This window comes from Equus quagga, chromosome 5 (assembly GCF_021613505.1).
Source record: "Equus quagga isolate Etosha38 chromosome 5, UCLA_HA_Equagga_1.0, whole genome shotgun sequence".
Taxonomy (NCBI): domain Eukaryota; kingdom Metazoa; phylum Chordata; class Mammalia; order Perissodactyla; family Equidae; genus Equus; species Equus quagga.
Window position 1 is genome coordinate 101,876,892 of NC_060271.1, and position 19,929 is coordinate 101,896,820.

Consider the following 19,929-nt stretch of genomic DNA (forward strand, 5'->3'; position numbering starts at 1 on the left):
TTGTACGGATGTGGAAAGATCCATACAAGATGATGTGCCATAAGTAGGGGTTGTTAGAACCAGGGGGTCTGGAGTCTAGGTTCTAATTGTATCTGTACCTCAGTCTCTGGTCTGTAACTTTGGGATAAGAATAGTACCTACTTCATGAGGATGTTATAAATATTAAATGAGGAAATACGCAAGGCGCTTAAAAGAGTAGCTGGCGCATAATGAGAAAAGCAAATGCTAATGTGGTACTTAATATGTTCTAGGAGTTCTAACCTATTAACTCGCTTGATTCCTGCAGGATCTCTTCTGAGGTAGGTGCTGCTGTCATCTTCATTTTAGAGATGGGGAAACTGAGGCACAGAGAAGCTAGGTAACTTGCCAAGTTGGCGTATTTAGTAAATGCTGGGGCCAGGATTTGAACCCAGGCAGTTCAGCTCCTGAGTCTGTGCTTTTAACCACTATGCTATTGTTACTAAGCTGCAGCATTGGAAACAATCCAACAGAGGATTTGGATGAATAATTTATTCATAAAATGGAATACTGTCCACCTGTTTTAAATGCCAACGTAGAGGTAGATAACAAAAATAACTAAATTTTATTAGGTACTTCCCTATGTAAAAGACACTATTATAAGCATTTTATATAGATCATGTCAATTAATCCTCATAAAAAATTAGGAGGGAACTATTATTACTCCCTCCCAGGTGAGGAAATGGAGGCACCGTGTGTAGGAGACCCCCAGTCCCCCACACCGAGCTGGCAGAGACAGGACTGGAGCCTGGGCAGTTAGAGTCTCACCCCTCCTCTCAACGCTGCACACCAGCTCCTCCCCCAGCCTCCCTCAGCCACGTCCGACAGGACATCCTCCCCCATTGCACCGTGTTCCCTTCCCCACAACTCCAGGTAAAAACCTCGGGCTCGATCTTCAAATTTCCCTCTTTCTCTTGTCTCCCACATTGGGTCCGCAATCGAGTCCTATCTAAGTCTACCTCTGAACTGTATCTGAAATCTGCCCACACTTTTCCGTCCTCCCCACACTGCTCATTTCTTCTTGTAATGACGACTGCCATACGTCTCTCTGGATCTTCTTACTTACCCATTCCTCTCCTCCAGTCCACTCTTATCCACCCCCAGGGAGATCCTTTCTAATTGTAAAGAGATTCTAAAAAATTATTTTATTCCCCTGCTTAGAATCATTGAGAGTTTTTGCATTGCAGTTTGTATAAATTCTTAACACATCCTACAAGGTCCCACACAACCAGCTTCTGTCCTCCTTTGTCACCTCCTTGTGACCCCTCTGCCCAAGGCTCCTTTCTGTGCTTGCTTCACGGCAAACTCTCTCCCACCTCCAGGGCCCCCCACACTCACGTCTTTACGGGGCTGGTTTCTTCTCACCCACAAGGATCAGTAGAAATGCCATCTCGGGGAAACCTGTTCTGACCATCCAGGCCAGGGCAGTCACTACTAGCTACGATGTTCTCTCTGGGGCCTTCACAATTCTTTTTCTTCATAATACTTCATCCTTTCAGTCCACAAATATTTAGGAGCACCTACCTCATGTCAGGCCCTATTCTTGGTGCAGGGAATAGAGCAGTGAACTAAAGAGGGCTTGCAATTACATTGTGATTTATTTATGCAGTGGGATAATAAGTTTTCCTTTATCCCCATGGATAGAGTAAGCCCAGGAAGGAAAATGTGGTTCCTCTCCCCCGATTGTCAAAGCAGTCTAACCTTTTTGGGCCAGTTGTCTAGGCTTTTTTTGGAAGGGTCGCATCTCCCAGGTATTGGTGGGTTTCTGAGGAGGCAGCTAGCATTGGGCAAGGGAAGGAACAAATGGAAGCTGGTGTTTTGAAAAGAAGGCAGAGGGGGTTGTACCAGGAAACTGAGTAGATTCCCAGGGGCAGACTGCAGTGGGGGCGAGGATTTCCTCTGAGGTTGAAAAGCCAGTGCCTCCAACGCTGAAGCAACCCAGGCTGGTGGGAACCCGCATGGGGGTTGATGGGAACAGCGGAGGGCTGTGAGCAGGCTGAACACAGTGACCACAGGGACTGCGATGGTGGGCTAAGCAGGCGAGCGCCGCCTCCGATTTTCTGGCCACAAAAACCCCAGGATTTTGGTGCAATCCGTGGGAAAGGAAATGACCCCAACAACTAATGTCGAACTGAGTGCAGACCTTGGCATGGGTGGAGCTGAGAGCCAGATTTGATGGGATTTGAGGGGAATAATTCTTTCACACGCAAGTGTCATGAAGTAATTCATACCAGTTGCTCTGGTGGGCCCACCGTGTGCCTCCCCCTCTAGTCTCTAAGTCCGTTTTGTTCAGTGTTGCATTGTGTTCAGTGCCTAACAAAACACTTAGCCCCTAGGGGCTCAGTCAATGATTGTTAAATGAGCAGCTTTGGAAAATTATACTTAAAAATGCTAGTGTGACTGACACTGGAGGAGGGCTTATCAGTGATTCTAAAATGAAAGTTTAATCCATCAAAGTTTACAAATGCCCATATCTTTTGACCTTGAACTTCCGTTTCTAGGAATTTATCCTATGGCTATACGAGCATATGTGAGAAATTATGCATATATAAGGCACTTCTCTGCAGCCTTTTTGTCCTAGCAACAGATTGGAAACAATTCAAATACCTATCCATACAGGGCTTACTGAATAAACTGTGATGAAATACTATACAGCTGGAAAAAGAATGAGAAAAGTCTTTATGGAATGGAAAGGCATGTGATCTCCAGGATATATTGCTAAATAACAAGGCAATAAATAGAACAATGTGTGCGTATGATAGGTAAAAAGGAAAATTTGCTTATGAGTACCATACTTCTGGAAGGTACACAAAAAAACTGGTGACGCTGGTTGCCTTTGGGGAGGAGACGGTGGCCGGGGCTGGGTGCAAAAGAAGGTTTTTGCTGATTATCTTTTTGTTCTTTTTAAACGTTTAATCATATTAATGTGTTTTCTATTTTTAAAAAAGACAAATATATCAATAAAATCATCATTTACGTTTTTTGCTGCTTTTTTATGTTTTCTCATAAATGACAGAGACGACTTGCATTATTTTTTTTTTAATTTTTGAAAAAGAAAAAGAGGTAACAGGGGAGCCCTGTTAGCAGAAAGTAAGGTCTAATTGAAAAGGAAAAAAATCTACACCGTTTTTCATCTGGAAATGTATTTGGAGGTGCCCCTTTGTATTAAGGATGTTAAACCAAATGTGGTTGAGCCTTTTCATCAATGGACCTGGTAATAGGAATCATGTAGAGGGCTATATTTTTAAAAACATGTCCTGTGAATTCCTCTAAGTAGAAGTGATTTAAAAATCCACTTATATTGCAGTCTTCTCTTCAGACTTTATTGTCATCAACATCTGTTTTTTAAAAGAAAACAGCTTTCATCCTGTGAATACTGCTGGGCTCTGTCAAAGCTACTTACAGGAACCAAAAGTGTCTACAGTCTGGGGGAGTGAACTGCAGCCCACATGCACGCCAGAGGCTGGGCCAGGGCTGGTGCAGGAACCGGGGTGAAGGGCTGGACCACGGCGTCCATACCAAGTCAAATCAGAGTGTGGATGGGAAACCAGGGGGTAGGAATTCGATGCTTTTAAGATGTCGTTAGTTTACTAGCCAAACAAATGAACACCCCAGACTGACTATCACAGCCCAAGCATCCTCAAGATCTGCCTCCTGTAACTCTCTTATGCCACCTGCCTTAATGGGCTTTCCAGTCTTCAGAGACACATCCTAATGTCCCCACCGTTGGTAGGTCATACAATGTATTGTATGTTATCCTCATTTGATAAACAACAGGTAGTACCTTCTTGAATTACGTGCCCACCACAGAAAGTGTGAGCTAGAAGGGACCTTGGGGCTGTCTCCATTTTCTCCATTTTGCAAATAAAGAAACAGAGTCCTAGTGAGTTATAGGAAGTTTGTCTAAGGCCACGAATTAAGTTAGTGGCCGAGTCCTGTGCTCTCGAACAGCCCCTCCTTCTATTGTCTGTTGTCGTTGTTGGGTGGACCTCATCCCTCAGAGGCAGAGGAGCAGGCTGACTTCTTTCAAGTCCTCTGGCACTCCTGATTAGCTGGGGGACCTTGGACAAGTTCTTGAAACTGAGTCTCAGCTTCCTCATCCAAAAATTAAAATGGAAAAAATCAACCTCATGGTTGGATGAAATGACCCGGAAAATGGAAGATGTTGGCAAATGTGAGTTTCCCATCCCTGTTCTTGGTCCCTTTCACAAGGTGGAGATTTGCCTTTATTTGAAAGTGGAGATGGCCCCTAAGTTCCTTCCCAGCTCAAATATTCTGTGACACGCCTTTGCACATAGAAGGTGCTGGAGAATGTTTATTGCTTTTGATTAACTGTTTAGTACTGTTTACCCAAATTGGTTTCCAGGCTTTTGCTGAGCTCAGAGTCCTAAGGCTGCTTCCAGCTTTACCCCCAGGATGTCATTGGGACTTTGGGGCTGTCTTCATTGTGCATTTCTCCTTCCCCGCATCCCTGCAGAGTGAGCCGGGCTTCAGGTCATGGACAGCAGGGCAAGTCAAGGGTTTTTCATTTGCCACCTACCCATGGTTCTCCTCTGTCCATCTGCCTCCAGTCACCATCCTGCCTGTGCCTGAGGGGTGCAAGGAAAGTCCTCTTTGTTACTCCCCAGAGTTTCCATCGCAGACCCTTAGGCAAACTACTAGTCTGCTTGGCAGGACTGGATCCCCATAAACCTTTAGGTCCTGCCCCACCCTAGAAGGATCCTCACCCATATTGCAGCACAGTTCTTGTGGCTTAGAAGAAGCTCAACTAATTTACTCCTCCAGTGGACACTCTCTCATACACCTCTAGGCCTTTGCACACCCTGTTTTTTCTGCCTAGAACATAATTTAGGCTTGCTGTCCATTTACTCAATAAATATTTATTAAGCACCTACTATATGTCAGAGACTGTAAGATCTAGCATACAGTGGCAAACAAAACAGACAAAAATTCCTGTTCTGGTCAAGTTTACAGCTGTTTTAGGTGGAATTTCCATTTCACGAAAACTTTCCTGACCTCTCAGGTGGTGTTGATGCCCCTCCTATGTAACCCCTGGGATGCTGTCCTCCCGCTGCAGGGCAGCAGCCTTCCCTTGGGCACAATGTTCCATGGATGGATCTACGGGGGCAGCCCTCTCAGATCCAGAATGGACCATCCTCATTGCATAGTGGCCCAGCTGGCAGCTCCTCCCAGGCCCCTCCTTGCCCAGGAGATAAATTCATTTCACAGAATTATTTGGAAGATTAAATGAGATAATTGGTTGCCAACTGCCCAGCACAAGGCCTGGAGCAAAGAAGATGAATACATTTGTATTCATTGTAATGTAGTGATTACAAGCAACAATTATGAGGTCAGACGGGGCTCAAATCTTAATGGATCACTTGCAAACTCTGTGACTTGGAGCAAGCTATTTAATTACTCTGTATGTAATTCAATTTCTCCATCTATAAAATGGGGACTAATGATAATAACAGCGAAAATATTTTTAAGATGTAGAACGTGCATTTCTAAGCACTTTGCATACCTCATCTCTCCATCCTTACGAGAATCCTGTGACACAGGGACATTATCATCCCCACTTTACAGCCAAGTTAACACACGCACCAAAAATCACACAGCTGGCAGAAGTGAGCCAGGCTGCCCGTTACAAACGTGTGGGCACTTGACCCCTCCATTCACTCTAGCCTTCACAGGGGTATCTACCTGGTGGGTTGTCGTGGGAATGAGATGAAATGATACATGTGAGGCACTTGATACAGTGTCCCACTCATGGTAAGTGATCCATAAATGTTAGTAATATGTACAACTATTATTGCTATTACCATTAATTTTGTTTGATAGCAAAATGGTTCCATAGGTGAATAAAGACTTAATTGAGGGAGTAAAGCCATTTGTTTTGTCCAATTAGATCAGCAGAAAGAGCAGCCAAGTATCAGAGAACTCAATCAAAGCTGCATCCAGGGCAATTAATTTCCCCACAAATGTTTCAGCAGTGGCCTGCATTGTGTGAGACATGACAGGAGACACACCAGGCCCTTGGGGGATGTTATTTCCCAGGCAGAATGGGCTCCCAAGCTTTTTAACACAGGCTGACCTCCTGACGAGGTCATTAGTCCATCAGCAGGTATTCCTGAGCCCCTCCTGAGTGTCCGGGTGCTGGAGGGAGGCAGGAGAGGAGGGTGGAATGGGAGCGAATGCAGGACTCACAGAAGCATGAATGACAGACAGTCCCGCTCTCAGCGCCACTGTGAGACAAAGCATGAATATGAGACATTAAATAATGCTGCCCGCCATGCGTGCAGCTCCAGGCTAACCACCAACACCAGAGTACAGAGAGTAAGATTACAAATGTGGGGAAAAAGAGATCCCACGGCTGGAAAGCTGCTTGGAGAAAAATAACCTTGAAGACAGGTAGAATTTGGGTAGGCATTGAGGAATATGAATAGGAAGGTCACTCCAGGAAGGGAAAATGAAATTAGCAAAGACTCAGAGCCAAAATACGTCACAAAACTTATGCTGAAGAGAGCGAAAGATGGATGTGGCAGAAGGCAAGGGGTGGGTTGTGTAGGAGACAGAGGAACGCCAAGGGTGAAGTGGGCAGGGGGAAGCCACGGGCTCCCAACACAGCCAGGGGCATAGCGAGCTGGAAGGTCCAATTGACCCAAGGTGCTGGTTGCCCCATTAAGCTGTGTCCGGCTCAGAGCACTGTGCCTGGCTCACAGCAGGTACTCACCGGCCCTGTGATCAAAATGGAGTCGCTGCTCCCTGGCAGTTAGAGGCGGCTAGGGATGGCAAGATGGCAGACAGATTTTAACTTCATTCCCCCAACTCCACTCCACCTTCCATCATGGCACATTGACCTCTCCAAACATGGTGGGGGGAGGGTGGAGGGGGTGTTCAGTGTGGCATCAACTCCCATGTCCTTAGGAGAATGGCCTGTGTTTCTGGATGGTTCTCTTTAGAGTCTAACTGTCTAGAAGGCTATTTTGTCTAATGTGGCCCAGTTAGTCTTTGCTGATTTCCAAGGTTCACCCAGAGGTGGACAGAGTCAGCAGGCAGGGTCAGACCACAGACTTGGGGTGTCCCAGGCAAGCCCATCATTGGGCACCCTTTGAAACTGGTAGCCATTAAACATTCATTAAACGTCTAGAGGAAACAGTAAGAGCAGCGGGTGAGGAGCAGAGAAAGAGAGCCCGCCTTGCCCCCATTCACAAAGCAAAAGTTCTGCCCAGCCCTCACCTCCCCCCAGCAGCCCCAGGAGACAGGTTAGCAATCGTCAAGCGCTGCTGGAGCACACCTCTTGTGGCTGATCAAACTACTCCTTCTGTTTACAAAGCTCTCCTTGAGAGCACTTCCTTCATTCTGCAAATATTTGTTGAGCACCTGCTGGGGGCTGGGGATGCTGAAGTAAATCAAACGGTCGGTAGTCCCTTAAAAAATTGTATTTATTTGACAAACATATTATATGACAGGGACTGCTCTAAGTGCTCTGCAAGACTCACTTACTCTTTCCTCACGAACAGCCCTTTGAGGGTGGCACTATTATTACCCATTTTGTAGATACTGAGAACAAAGCTAAATAATTTAAGTGACAAAAGAGGATTGAGACCTGGATAATCAGGCTTCTTAGTCTAGATGCTTCACTCTCAACAGACAAAGGCGTTTTTCTCTAGCCCATCCCATTTGCTGCTTCCCGTGGACTGGGCCCTCCTAACCCAGAATGTTCTTGGGGCAGGGATCAGCTCTCAGCTTTCCGCAAAAGGAGTGACAAAGGGATGGAGCTCCCTCCCCCACCTCCTCACAGATGGTTGGGTAAAATGGAGCAAGCCTTCCTTCAAGGTCTTGTGCACTCAGTTCTCTCTGGGGGTAACTTTGAATTTGGGGCAAGCATGAGGTGGCATCTGAAATTCTGGGCACCTGAGACATGTTCCATTCCTACAAATCGTACGTGACTGGATCCCCACCCTCCCCAGGAGGCAGAATGTCCCGTAGGACCCTGAGAGGAAAGGGCTTCCCTCTTCTGCCCTCGCGGATGATTTTCCCCTCCCCTCCCTTCTTCTCAACCTTTCCTTCTAGGTCACCTTCTAGCTCCTTCTAGCTCACCCCAGGCCTGGGGGAGCTAGTCAGGGCTGGGTTTGGGGGCTTTTCTTCAGGATTTGAACCTCTGTCCCGCACATGCTGGTGGCTGTGGGCAAGTCACTCGATGTCCCTGAGCCCTCCCTAGGTCTCAGCTGCTGTGATGACCCAGCAGAGATGGTGGGCAGGAAGGCTCTCATAATAGACAAACGCCAACGGCTTAGTGGCCTTCAGTTGCCATCTCAGCAGCTCAGCTTAAAGGGCTAATTTGGACAACAAGAATCCCAGTAAACTCTTGGATTTGTGTAGATCCTTTCCTCCCTACTATCTTAGCCAGCCCAGGCTGCCATGACTCAATACCACAGACCAGGAGGCTTAGAGAACAGCAATGTATTTTCTCACGGTTCTGGAGGCTGGGGTCCGAGACCAGATCACCACCATGGTCGGTGCTGGAGAGCGACCCGCAGTGCAGTCAGCAGCCTTCTGGCTGTCTGCGCACATGGTCTTCCCTCAGTGCTTTTGATGTGGGCTCGGCAAGCCAAGGAGTCTAAAGAAAGATTTCTTGGACTCTCCAGGTCTGGTAGTAGTGCTCCTTTATTCAGAGACTAGCATGGAGTAACATAGGGACAGGACCCATTGGCAGTGAAGAGCTGCAGCATGGGGACAGGACCCATGGGCAGTAAGAGCCGCAATGGGTTGAGGGTTAGAGCTAAATTTATAAGGCATGGGTATGTTAGTTATCTCTTTACAAGGCAAAGGAAAGATTATGTTAAAAACTCCTTAAAATGGTATCAGTGCAGGTGGGGTCTGGCTATGGGGTGGTCCTATAACTTTAGATGAGAATCAGATCAGGTCAGGGAGTCCTATGCTATGCTTCCCGGAGGAAGACATAGACGGTATGCAGGCCAGGATGCGTGGGGCTTCTCTCCCTGGGGCAGCCTTGCTCCTCATCACTTTCACGCAGACAGAGATCTCTCTTCCTCTTCTTAAAGATTTTATCTAATCTTCTTTCAGATTAGGACCCCACCCTTACGACCTCCTTTGACCTTAATTACCTCTTAAAAGCCCTGCCTCCAAATTCAATTACACTGGGAGTCAGGGCTTCAGTATGTGAATTTGGAGGACACATCCAGTCCAGAGCACTAACTCACGTGGGCTTTCCTGGCACCCAGGACAGCACCTGGTGGATGTTAAGTACTGGCATGCATTTGTTCTCGAAGGAATAAAGAGAATTCCCAGTACTCCTCTGTCCCCACACCACCCTACCTGCCTCCCCCCACCACAAGCAGCAAGCTCAGGATGTTGTCAGTTTCTGGTCTGCTAAGTTCCTGTGCCTGAGATGTCTACAGCCAGACACCATTTCTTCACACTTAACTCCTCCCCAAGCAACTTCTAGATCTTCACTGTCTAATACAGTAGCTACAAATGGATACTGAGTGCTTGAAATGTGACTAGTGCGTCTGAAAAATTGAATATTTCACTATAATTCATCTTAATTTAAAAATTGATGCTGGATTCAGTTATTGGAAAGCTGAATCAAGTTCTCTGGAACAACTCGGGTATGTGAAGCTAGTTTTTCAACTGTCAGTTTGATGAAATCTACATATGACCAAGTATTTCAGATGACAATCTAGTGTCTGAGTTATGTGCTGTAAGCGTAAAAGATATGCTAGATTTCAAAGATTAGTATACAAAAAAGGTAAAATATCTTTCATAGTTTATTGTATTGATTACATGTTAAAAGAATAATATTTTAGATGTATTAAGTTAAATGAAATACATTTTTAAAATTAATTTCACCTGTTTTTATTTTTTAATGTGGCTTCTAGAAATTTTTAAACTTCCTGTATGTCTTGCATTATATTTCTATTGGAGAGTGCTGGCTTAGACCCTCCTTTCCTCCAAAACAAATACAAAGGGAGGCGGGGGAGCAGATTTTGGAAAGTAGTGAAAAGAACTCTAGGAGAAAGAAAGACCCTGACAGCCTCTGGGAAGGACTGATGTTGACCTTTATTTAATTATAACTGCAGCTAGTATTTACTATAAGCCAAGCACTGTTGCATGAACTCACTTAATTATCACAAAAATCCCATAGAGGAAGTACTTTATTATCCCCACTTTACAGATGAGGAAGCTGGGGCACAGAGAGGTTAAGTAATTTGCCCAAGGTTACTCAGCTGATAGTGGCAAATTCTGTTTTTAACCAAGGCTGTCTCTAGAGCCTGAGCTTTAAACTCCCGTGATGGCCTGCTTCTAATTTTAGATTATTGCTATCAAGCCAATCCTCCTGTGGGTCGGTGTCAGATTGAATTCCACTCTCCCCCTCATCTAAATATTCATGGCTTCACTGCCCTCTCCCACTTCTCCTGCACATCTCACATTCCTCAGCTTGGTCCCCAAGTTCTCCCGCCTGCCCAGCCACCCCCACCTGCCAGGCCCGGGCAGAGTGCTCATGGCACCCAGGGAAGAACCTTCTGAATGGAGGCATTAGGACTTTTCCGAACCCCTCAAAATAAAATGTGATTTTTAAAAATGTGCAGCCACGACCAGTAACATTTTGGTTGGGCAGGGTGGTGGGCAAGGGGAGGTAACAGGAGGAGGAGAGAGATATTCTTGACCACTTATAAAGTGTGATGGACTCAGGGATTGCATACCTGTCCGTTGAACAAGTGAGGAAGCAGAGGCTGGGACGAGTGAAGAAGACGCCAGGAGCTCTGTGCGATGGCAACGGGGGATTCCAGATGAGATGTGGGGTGGGGTCTCTGACTTAGGGGAATGGAGACTCTGCTGGGGGTGCGACTCATTCCGGCCTATCATTGGCCAGGAGAGGCGGTCGCCCTGTGTCTGCTCACCCAGCTATCTGCTCCTGGGTATCTGGACACCACTCCCTCCCGTTGGGGCCCCACGCCCAAGTTCTGCCACCTGTGTCTTCAGAAAACAAAACAGGCTCACATGATATCCCCCTCCGTGGGGGAGTCAGACAAGGCCAAGGGAGTGCTCACCAGCAAGTAGTTTGTGAAAACCTCTAACTGGATGGGCGAGAGGCTGGCTGAGGGCAAGAGGCTGGCTGAAGCCCGTTCTGACTCAGGTTCTCCTTCCCCTACCAAGAGCAGAGGGAGCGCACTGCCTGACAGGTGCGCCCCAGCATGGCTGAGTCCCCATAAGGGGCCAGGGAGAGAGGGCTCAGACACACCCTCTAAACAGCACTCAGACCTGGCTGGGACCAGCTCAGGCCTTCAATTTGGAGAAACTTGGGCCAGATAAGCTCCAGCTTGGTTGGAAGAGTGGCTTAGAGCCGAGCTAGAGCAGTTACTCGTTGCTTTCTCAGAAGCATTTCTGGGTGTTTGCTGAACAACGAGGTCCTGAAGGCTTCATCCTTCCAGGGCCCGCTAGCAGTGACCATCAGGGGGACAGCAAATATGGCAGACAGACGAACTTCCCAGCTAGCAGTCAGTGGAGCCAGGGACCAAGGAGTAGGGTTGGAAGAAGAAATTCAGTTGAACAAACATGGATTGAGCATATACTACATGCCAAGCTCTATGACTGGGATCAAGATGTCCCATCATGCAAGGCAGAGTCTGGGACACACTATTATAAAAGGCACAAGACGCAGAGAGGAGAACCTGTGACTGAGGAACTGGGACGTCCATGTGCTCAGATGGCATTTGACCTGGGTCTTGGGGAATGAAGAGGATTGTTTCAACAGATGGAGTTGGGGAGGACATTCCAGACAGAGGGCACAGCAAAGCAAAGGCAGAGAATGGGAGAATCACGGAGGACATTCAGGGAACAGTTGGTAGAGATGAGTGGGAGACAGAGTGGAAGGTGGAGGGCCCTGCATGTCTTATTAAACTTTGGGATTCCTTCTGTAGGGAACACAGGGCATCAAAGGTTCATAGGCAGGGCATGGTGTATTTAAGGAGCTGACCAGTGACTACACAAAGAGAGGTAGTGGGTAGTAGGGGAAGAATGAAAGGAGGGAACGATGGCCCACTGACTTTCACAGTCATTATCCCTCCATCAATAGCCACACTGGACGAAAGCTTGGATTTTAAAATGACAAGGTATGTCTTTTCATGTTCCTGTCTAAAGGGTCAAGATTTCACGGACCTGGGTCCCCTAGGCAGGGTCTGGGGGCTCTGACAGGAAAGCTAGGATGGGCTCCATGCTAAGGCAGGACCCAATTGTCCTGCCAAGGGGACAGCAGCAGGTGGCCGTTGGGACTAACCATTCACACCCAGCACTTCTCTGCCAGCAGCATCTAATCCCCCTCAGTCCCATGTGCCCTGCCTCTGCCAGTTGTGACAGCACAGTTTTGCTGTGTGAAGCCCAAATATGACCCCTTTCAAATGAGGAGGAAAAACAAATAAAACCACACATGACAGAAGAGGAAGCAGGTAATGCGAGGTTCTCAGCTGGATTCACAATGTTCGTAATGGGCAACACCATTCTTTCTAGAGAAGAAATCAAAGATTTCATGTTTTATTTTACTTTAGTTATTCATGTCTTTATTTGAGGAAACCAAAGGTGAGTTCAATGCTGTCTTCCCTCCACTCTTCGGTCATTTGCTTTAGGAATACTTCAGAGTTTTTTGGAATCTTTGAGGGGAAAAAATAAGTGTTCGGTTTAGTTGAGTTGAATCTCCCTAAAACAGCCATTTCTTCCTGTGCCCTCACGCCACTGTCTGGGCCCAGCGGCAGGCCTGGGAGAGGAACTCGAAGCATTTGGGCACCTTCTCTTCCCAACCAGCGGCCGGGGTCCCCAGTGCCCCCCTTTCCGTCCGTTCCCCGGGAATGGCAGATTCCTCTGTCTGGGTCGGGTTTCCAATCACCATAGAAACAAACTCGAGGCAGTTTCATTAATCATTTAGAGCACAAGAAGTCTAGGTCGGTCTGATTGCAGCATATAGGGTATCATCTCCGGGCCACATGGGACTCAGTCGATTTGAATTAAAAAAGATTAAGCTGCCCTGGGCTGCCTGGCCCCATCAGTTTAAGTTCTCATGTAACAGTGGTCTCTGGAGCCATATGGATTAGTGAGTGAAGCTATGCATTTATGTGGCAGGATTCGGTGAAACATTAGATGGCTGCAGGTGTCTGAGGGGAAGAGGACAGGGATCACATACAGTTTTTTTTTTTTATACTTGTTGCTGTTCTTTTGAAACTGGAAACAATAACTCAGTTTTATTTCTCCAGTGACAGTTACCACTCTTGCTGACCATGAAATGGTACATTTGTTACCCAGGGTTTACGGTTCACGACAAAATGGTCTGCGGGCGAGGAGCCGGGAATGGCCGTGTCCCGTGCCTGCTCCGGGGTGGTGGGTGAGAATGCTGACGTTTTCTTTCTTCCTTACCTATGGAGGGGTAAGAAATGCATCGAATAAATACCAATGGCATTTAAGTTTTGCTCGAATCGAGATTTATGAGCCCCAGGAAATTGACTTAGAGGCAGCTACAAATCAACGTGACTCTGAAAGAGTTGTATAGGGATCCCTCAAAATGAACAGCCCCTTCCAAAGTACCTACCTTATTTATGGGCCACGCCGGGACTTCAAAGAAGTTCAGTAACTCAGGCCAGACTGTTTTATGGCTTCGTGGAGCTAAGATGTTTCAGGAGGAAGATGCAGGTTACGATGTATTAAGGAGCCTCTCTCAGGCGGTGGGCAAAAGCTTTCTGCATACTGGACCGTTGATCTAAAGCTTATTACACTCTAGCTTCCTACAGAATCACTCCTAAATCTTCTCAGCCGACTCGGCATTGTCTGCAATCCCAGGTGGTGAGCCCAAAATGGAAAGAACTTTTGTACTCTCTTCTGCCCACCCCCTTTCTTAGAGCAACCAGCTTGGACCAGCAAGGAGGCAGCCGGGCCCGGTGGAAATCAGCCATGGAGTTCCATGGGGTGTTTCCAGGGGCCAGTTATTCCCAATCCAATGTTTTGTTTCTCTCCTCATTGTGACAGTGACGTCCTGAGTGCTTTGCTGAGAATGCCAGAAGGCAGGGGCCAGCCTAAGTCTGCATCCCGTGCCTCTGCCCTCCTTTAGTAGGGGCAGATGGGGTGGTGGACAAGACCAGGGGTTGGGGAACCCAGGTTCTCAATCCAGCCATGCTACTGTCACCTGGCTGTGTCACCTTGGGCAGGTCATGCTGCCTTCTGCTCCTCTGTTTTCTCATCTCTGAGATGAGAAATGTGACTGACTTCCTCCAGCTCTATGGTTCTAAAATCTCTTCCCACTTACCGAGCACTTGATGAGTTCCAACAGAGGAGACAACTTGGCCCCAGCCTCCGGGAGCCTGTGATGGGCAGAGTAGACGGGGCGTGAGCACAGGTCTTCTGATCCAGCCCAGGTCCACCTTTCCCTCCTCTGAACCTCACAGCACCAACACACAGGGTTCACAGCAGCACTCAGTGCCACTCTGTCCTGCCACAATTGCCAACATCTTCCCGGCCCGTAGTCCTGGCTCTCCCAGCAGCCTGCAGCTCTGCTGCGGCAGGATTTTATCTTTGGAATCCCTCTCCACCCAGCGGGGGGCTGAGCCCCTAGGAGACCTTTAACAACAAGCACTGGTTTGACTGAATGACTCAAAATAGTTTAGCCAAAGTAGTATTAACTGCCAGAGTTTGTTCAGAGACGAGGAAGAACACGGTACATAGAAACCATGGAGGTAAAGTTCCCAGGATAAAGCCCCAGCAGAGACGCTGGGAAGGCAGTAGAGCAAACTGACTTAGAACACACAGGAAGTGCCTGCATTGTGGACATCGCCCGCTAGCTCGGACTTTGAGCAAGCCATTTCACAGCTCCAGGCCTTCGCGCAGGCACAAGAGCCCAGCTGCTGGAGTCAGATGTCTTGATACTAGTCCTGTCTCTGTCACTTGCTACTTAGTGCAAGCTTAGTCAAGTGACTTCATGGGGGACTCTAATCCCTCCAAGATCCTGCTTCAAGAAGGGAGGACTTACACTTGCAGCCACTGGGAGTGCCACCGACAGAGAGCCGTCAGCTGTCAACCCGCTCAGAACTGCCTCAGTTGAAGAAAGCGATTTGCCCAAGGTCAGGCCCCCTTCCTGGGATAGCGTGTGTCCAATGAGTGGCCAGTATAGGGGTCTAAAGGCCTGTCCCCTTAGTGCCAACTTGGAACAGCTCTGCAGGGCTGTCCCAGCCCCAGAGTTCCCTGGGGGGGGGTCAACTGAGTCCTTTATTGGATCTGTATCACCCCTTAACTTTTCCCTCTGCTCAACCCTGCCTCCGTCCCCTCCTTTGCTCCCTCCCCTCCATAGCGTTAAGCCCCCAAGAGCTCTCTGCCCATTTATTGCTAATCTCCATCTCAGAGATTTGTCTCCCAGGAAACCTAAACTATCGCATTTCACAGCTCCAAGCCAGAGCCACATCTCCTCATCTGTAACACTGAGGCAGTGACAGTGCCTAGCCCACAGGGCTGTGGTGCAGGTTAAATGAGATCATCCATATAAAGCATTTAGCTCACTACCCGGCATAAAGAAAGTCAGGCTGGGCAAACCCTGACCCACTTTCCCCCGAAATCATCCCTCATCCTCCTCCTCCATCCCTTGCACTCCCCACCTCTGCTCACAGCACCCGCAGCCACCCAGGCATGAAGTCTCGGTGCCATCCTAGACTTTCCCTGTCCTCGTGGTTCTGCAGTGGCACTCATGAGTTCCCTGAGGATAAAGACCCAGTCTCCCCAAGTGGTGCCTGAACATCCTAGGTGTTCAGTACCAGTAATGCCACCCCTACTTCCCCCCAGAAAGAAAAACACGCTGTGTACCAGGCAGAATAAGGAGAGTATTTTCCCCACAAGTTTAAGTCAAGGGGAGTGGGGAGATAAAAGGTGGAGAGAAGGAGGGGAGGGGTGGTGAAGGAGAGCCTCGGCTGGAGGAGCTGGCCAATTTGCCCAGAGGTCAAGCTTGCATCATAGTTTTCGTAGCAAATCCTTCTGCATCTGAGAGCACTCAACGACCTGTTTTAAAACACAGAGGAAAAGGACATTTCACTAAGTATAAAAGACGTTGGTCCACCCGGCACTCTTTCAGACTGTAGCCACACGCTGCTTTGTGCCCCACTCCTCCGGGCAGACAAGCAAGCCCTGCCTTCCCTGACTCATAGCAAAGCAGCATCCAGCCTTTTGGGTTTACTGTGAACAGTTTCCTCCTGAGGCCATCTTACGCCCGGAGTAGGGCCATGCCTTCTCTCCAAGCCTCAGCCCCTTCAGCACACACAGAGACACGTACATGTGCGCCCACTCACACACACGCACACACACGCGCGCAACTGGATACACAATTATCAGGCAATAAAGAGAGGTTGATTGATTTATTACCAAACACCACCATCAACACCAGTGGGCACTGTGAGATAACAGGATGATGTCAGCTTGAATCTCTTAGCCCAGTGTCCTTTTTCAAAGGTCAGGACGCTGCCTAGAAAACTGTAAGCGGACTCTAAAGATCTCGGTCAGGTGATGTGTCCCCATCCCCCACCCCACCACACACATACCACTCAGACCTCCCAGGCCCGGGCTGACCAGATTCATACAACATCTCAGGAGGCCAGAGAAGACAAGAGGGGACTCAGTCTCCCTACCCTAAGCCTTTCTCTGCATGACAATCCTGTTATTGGGTTAGCATGACCTTTCTCCAGAATGTTCAGTTGCACTGCCCAAGCTTACCCTGGTACCCCTATGTCAAAAGTGTTGAAACACTTGATCATGGGATCCAGGGCCTTTAGCACGTGGAGCACATGCATGTTTGAGAGACAGAGAGGGCTAGGAGGAGTCGCCATGGTCTGTACTCTCTTAAGGAAATCTGGAGGAATGCCTGGATAGGACACCCATCTCTCAGAGGGGCTTTTACTCAGTTCTGGCTGCCATAACAAAGTATCAGAAAATAGGGGGCTAAAACAACAGAAATTTACTCCTCGACCTTCCAGAGGCTAGAAATCCAAGATCCAAGTGCCAGCATGGCGGGGTTCTTGGTGAGGGCCCTCTTCTGGGATGCAGATGGCTGTTTTCTCATCTCCTTTCAAGGCAGAGGTGTCGAGATAGGAAGCAAGCTCTGTCATCACCTTTTCTTATAAGGGCACTAATCCCTTTCATGGGGGCTCCTCATGACTTCGTCTAACCCTAATTACTTCCCAAAGGCCCCACCTCCAAGTACCATCACACTGGGGGCTAGGGTTTCAACATAAGAATTCGGGGGGAACACAAACATTTAGTCTGTAGAAGCAGTGAGACAGCAGCTCGTGAGCCATTGGATTCTCTGCCCAGGTACTTGGCCAGAGAAAGCCCTAGATTTCATTGCCAGGCTAGCACTCCTCACCGGCTGTGAGGATTCAAAGTCCTCAGAGGTCATCCCAGTGTGGAATCCTCTCTCCAGTGAAGGAGGAAGCTGGTCCCCAGATCATTCTTGATCATTCCAGGGGCGCAGGCTTCCTCTCTGCCCTGCAACGATTAGGAAGTCATTCTTCCTCCTGGTCAGCCACAGTCTGCCTCCCTGTCCCCCACCTGGAGACACGTCAAGCACAGCTGATCTGTCTTCCACATATCAGACCTCCAACTTCTCTCCCTAGAGTATGGTTTCAGACAGTTTTGACCCAATTCCCCTGTCTGAGGGCCCTCCAGGCAGCATAAGAAATTCAGAGGTCTAAAGGCTTCAAGATAGCCGGTTGAGAAAGTTACTTCATTTCTGTGCCTCAGTTTCCACATACGTAAAATGGGGATAAGAGCAGAACCTGGCCCCTAGGACTGATATGAAGATCGCATGAGCTAACACACAAGAATCCCCTAGCACACTGCAGGGCATGCTGTAAGGGCCCAGTAAATGTCAGCGACCATAATCCTATACATATGCTGTATGACATTTTTTAATGGAATCATATCATACATTATCTTTTGTAACTTGGATTTTTTTCACTCATTTAGTATGAACATTTCCCTATAACATTCAACATTCTTCAAAGCATTTTTAGTGGCTGTCATATTTCATCTTAGGAGTTATGGTAATTTATTTAATCACTCTCAGAGGGATTACTTCTGTAAACTATCTTTTTTAACCCAGGCTCCCAGGTCAGAGCCACAAGGGCAGAGAGGTGGGGGCTCCTACAGAGCTACTGACCCTCCTGCCCCCACCCTCCCAGCCTCCATTACCCTCAGCCCGCGCCTGCCGCCCTCCTTCCTCAGCTGGAATCAATTGCCCTCCCTTCCGGCCCTCCCCTCCTGCCCCATCACATCAATCAACCAATAAGCCACCGCTGGGTGCCCAGCTTGGTGCCAGCAACACAAGGGGCGCCTGAGAGAAGAGGGGTTGACCTGCCTTCCAGGACCCTGTTCTCTGTCTGGAGGGTAAGGTACAGGCAATAAGAACCGGGGGGGATGGCGCACTGAGGGAGGGGGTGTTCAGAAAGGCAGAGAGGAGGGGTTGGGGGGAACTGGTGTTCCCTGGGAGCGCAGGGAACAAGGACCAGAGGGCACTCCAGGGGGGAGTCCTCGGGAGCAAGGTGCACCCTGACTGCGTGGGGAGGGGACTGGTTGGAGGATATAGTTTGGCAGGAGCACAGCTGTGAGCCCTTTGGGGTCACAGTCCTGCTGGGGTCTGAGTTGCTGGAGCCGTCTTCTGCTCCACAGACTGCCTTGGCCGGACTGGGGGGCCCCAGTTTGGAACTAATGCCCCCGGTGGCTGGGGGCAATCATTTCTAAATGAAGGTAATGATCCAATTAGTGGTTATCCATCAAGTTCAGTTATCTTTCCTTGGGCTGGGGAGCAGAGAAGCTGAGTAAACACGTGCCTTGGACTGTGACATAAAACCAGACCCCCTCGTGCTGGAAAATGAGTTCAAGATGTGGGCTGAGCTGCCTCTCAGGGCTGGCAGGTTAGTCTGTCTGTGGTCCAAAGAGGTAGGGGAACCACTGAGCTTACAAGGAGCAGGGTCCCTGAGACCACAGCTCTCGACCTAGGCTCCTTGCTCCACTGTGAGCCGCAGCGGTGGGTCTGGGAAAGAACTTCACAACCACAGCCAATCTCTGACCTGGGTCTCAGTCAGCTGGCTTCAGTCCAGCTCAGCCCTGGCCCCAAGCCCCCAGCTCGGAGCTTCCCAAAGCATTAGGCTGCCTCCCCAGCTCACCCACTCCTCTCCACACTCGCTGTCTACGCAACACATTTCCACTCTGGTGTGCTCTGAGCCTCCTCCTTTAGACTCTAAGTTTCCTGAAGGGCTTTCTGTGTCTTCTCATGGAAGGACAGGATTTATAGTTGGAAGGTACAGGAGGAGTCATCTCTTCCAAGAGTCTCATTTAAAAATGAAGAAACCGAGGCCCAGCGATGGGAAGTGATTGGAAGGACACCATGACTAGGAGAGCCCTCGCTCACTGAGCATCTTCTCAAGTCTCTTTCACTGAGAGGGGTAAGCCTGTTGACCCTCACCTCCCCCAGAAGTGTACCAGCTGTCACTTCAAACAAACATTCTGAAACTGGTGAGCCATTCGTGAGCCTTCCCCTCACTCTGCCCCCTCACCCAGAAGGCCCTGAAATTCTGTTAACATTGGGTTTGGAATTGGCCTCCAATTCCTCTGCTCTCTCCTCATGGTACCCACCTCTGACCTGCTCAGGCAATTGGCAGAGGGCGTTAGAGGGTTATCCTGCTCAGTCATTTCCAACTCAGAATCCCACACTGCCGTTTGTCTCCATTCCCTACCCAATGTTCACAGCTGCTTTAGGAAATTATTTTGCAGAATACAAACACTTTATCTCCAAGTGCCCGTCCTGGAGCCTACCCCTCCAGTCATTGCCCATCCTTCAGGCTCTCCCAAGGAGACAGCACACAAGCC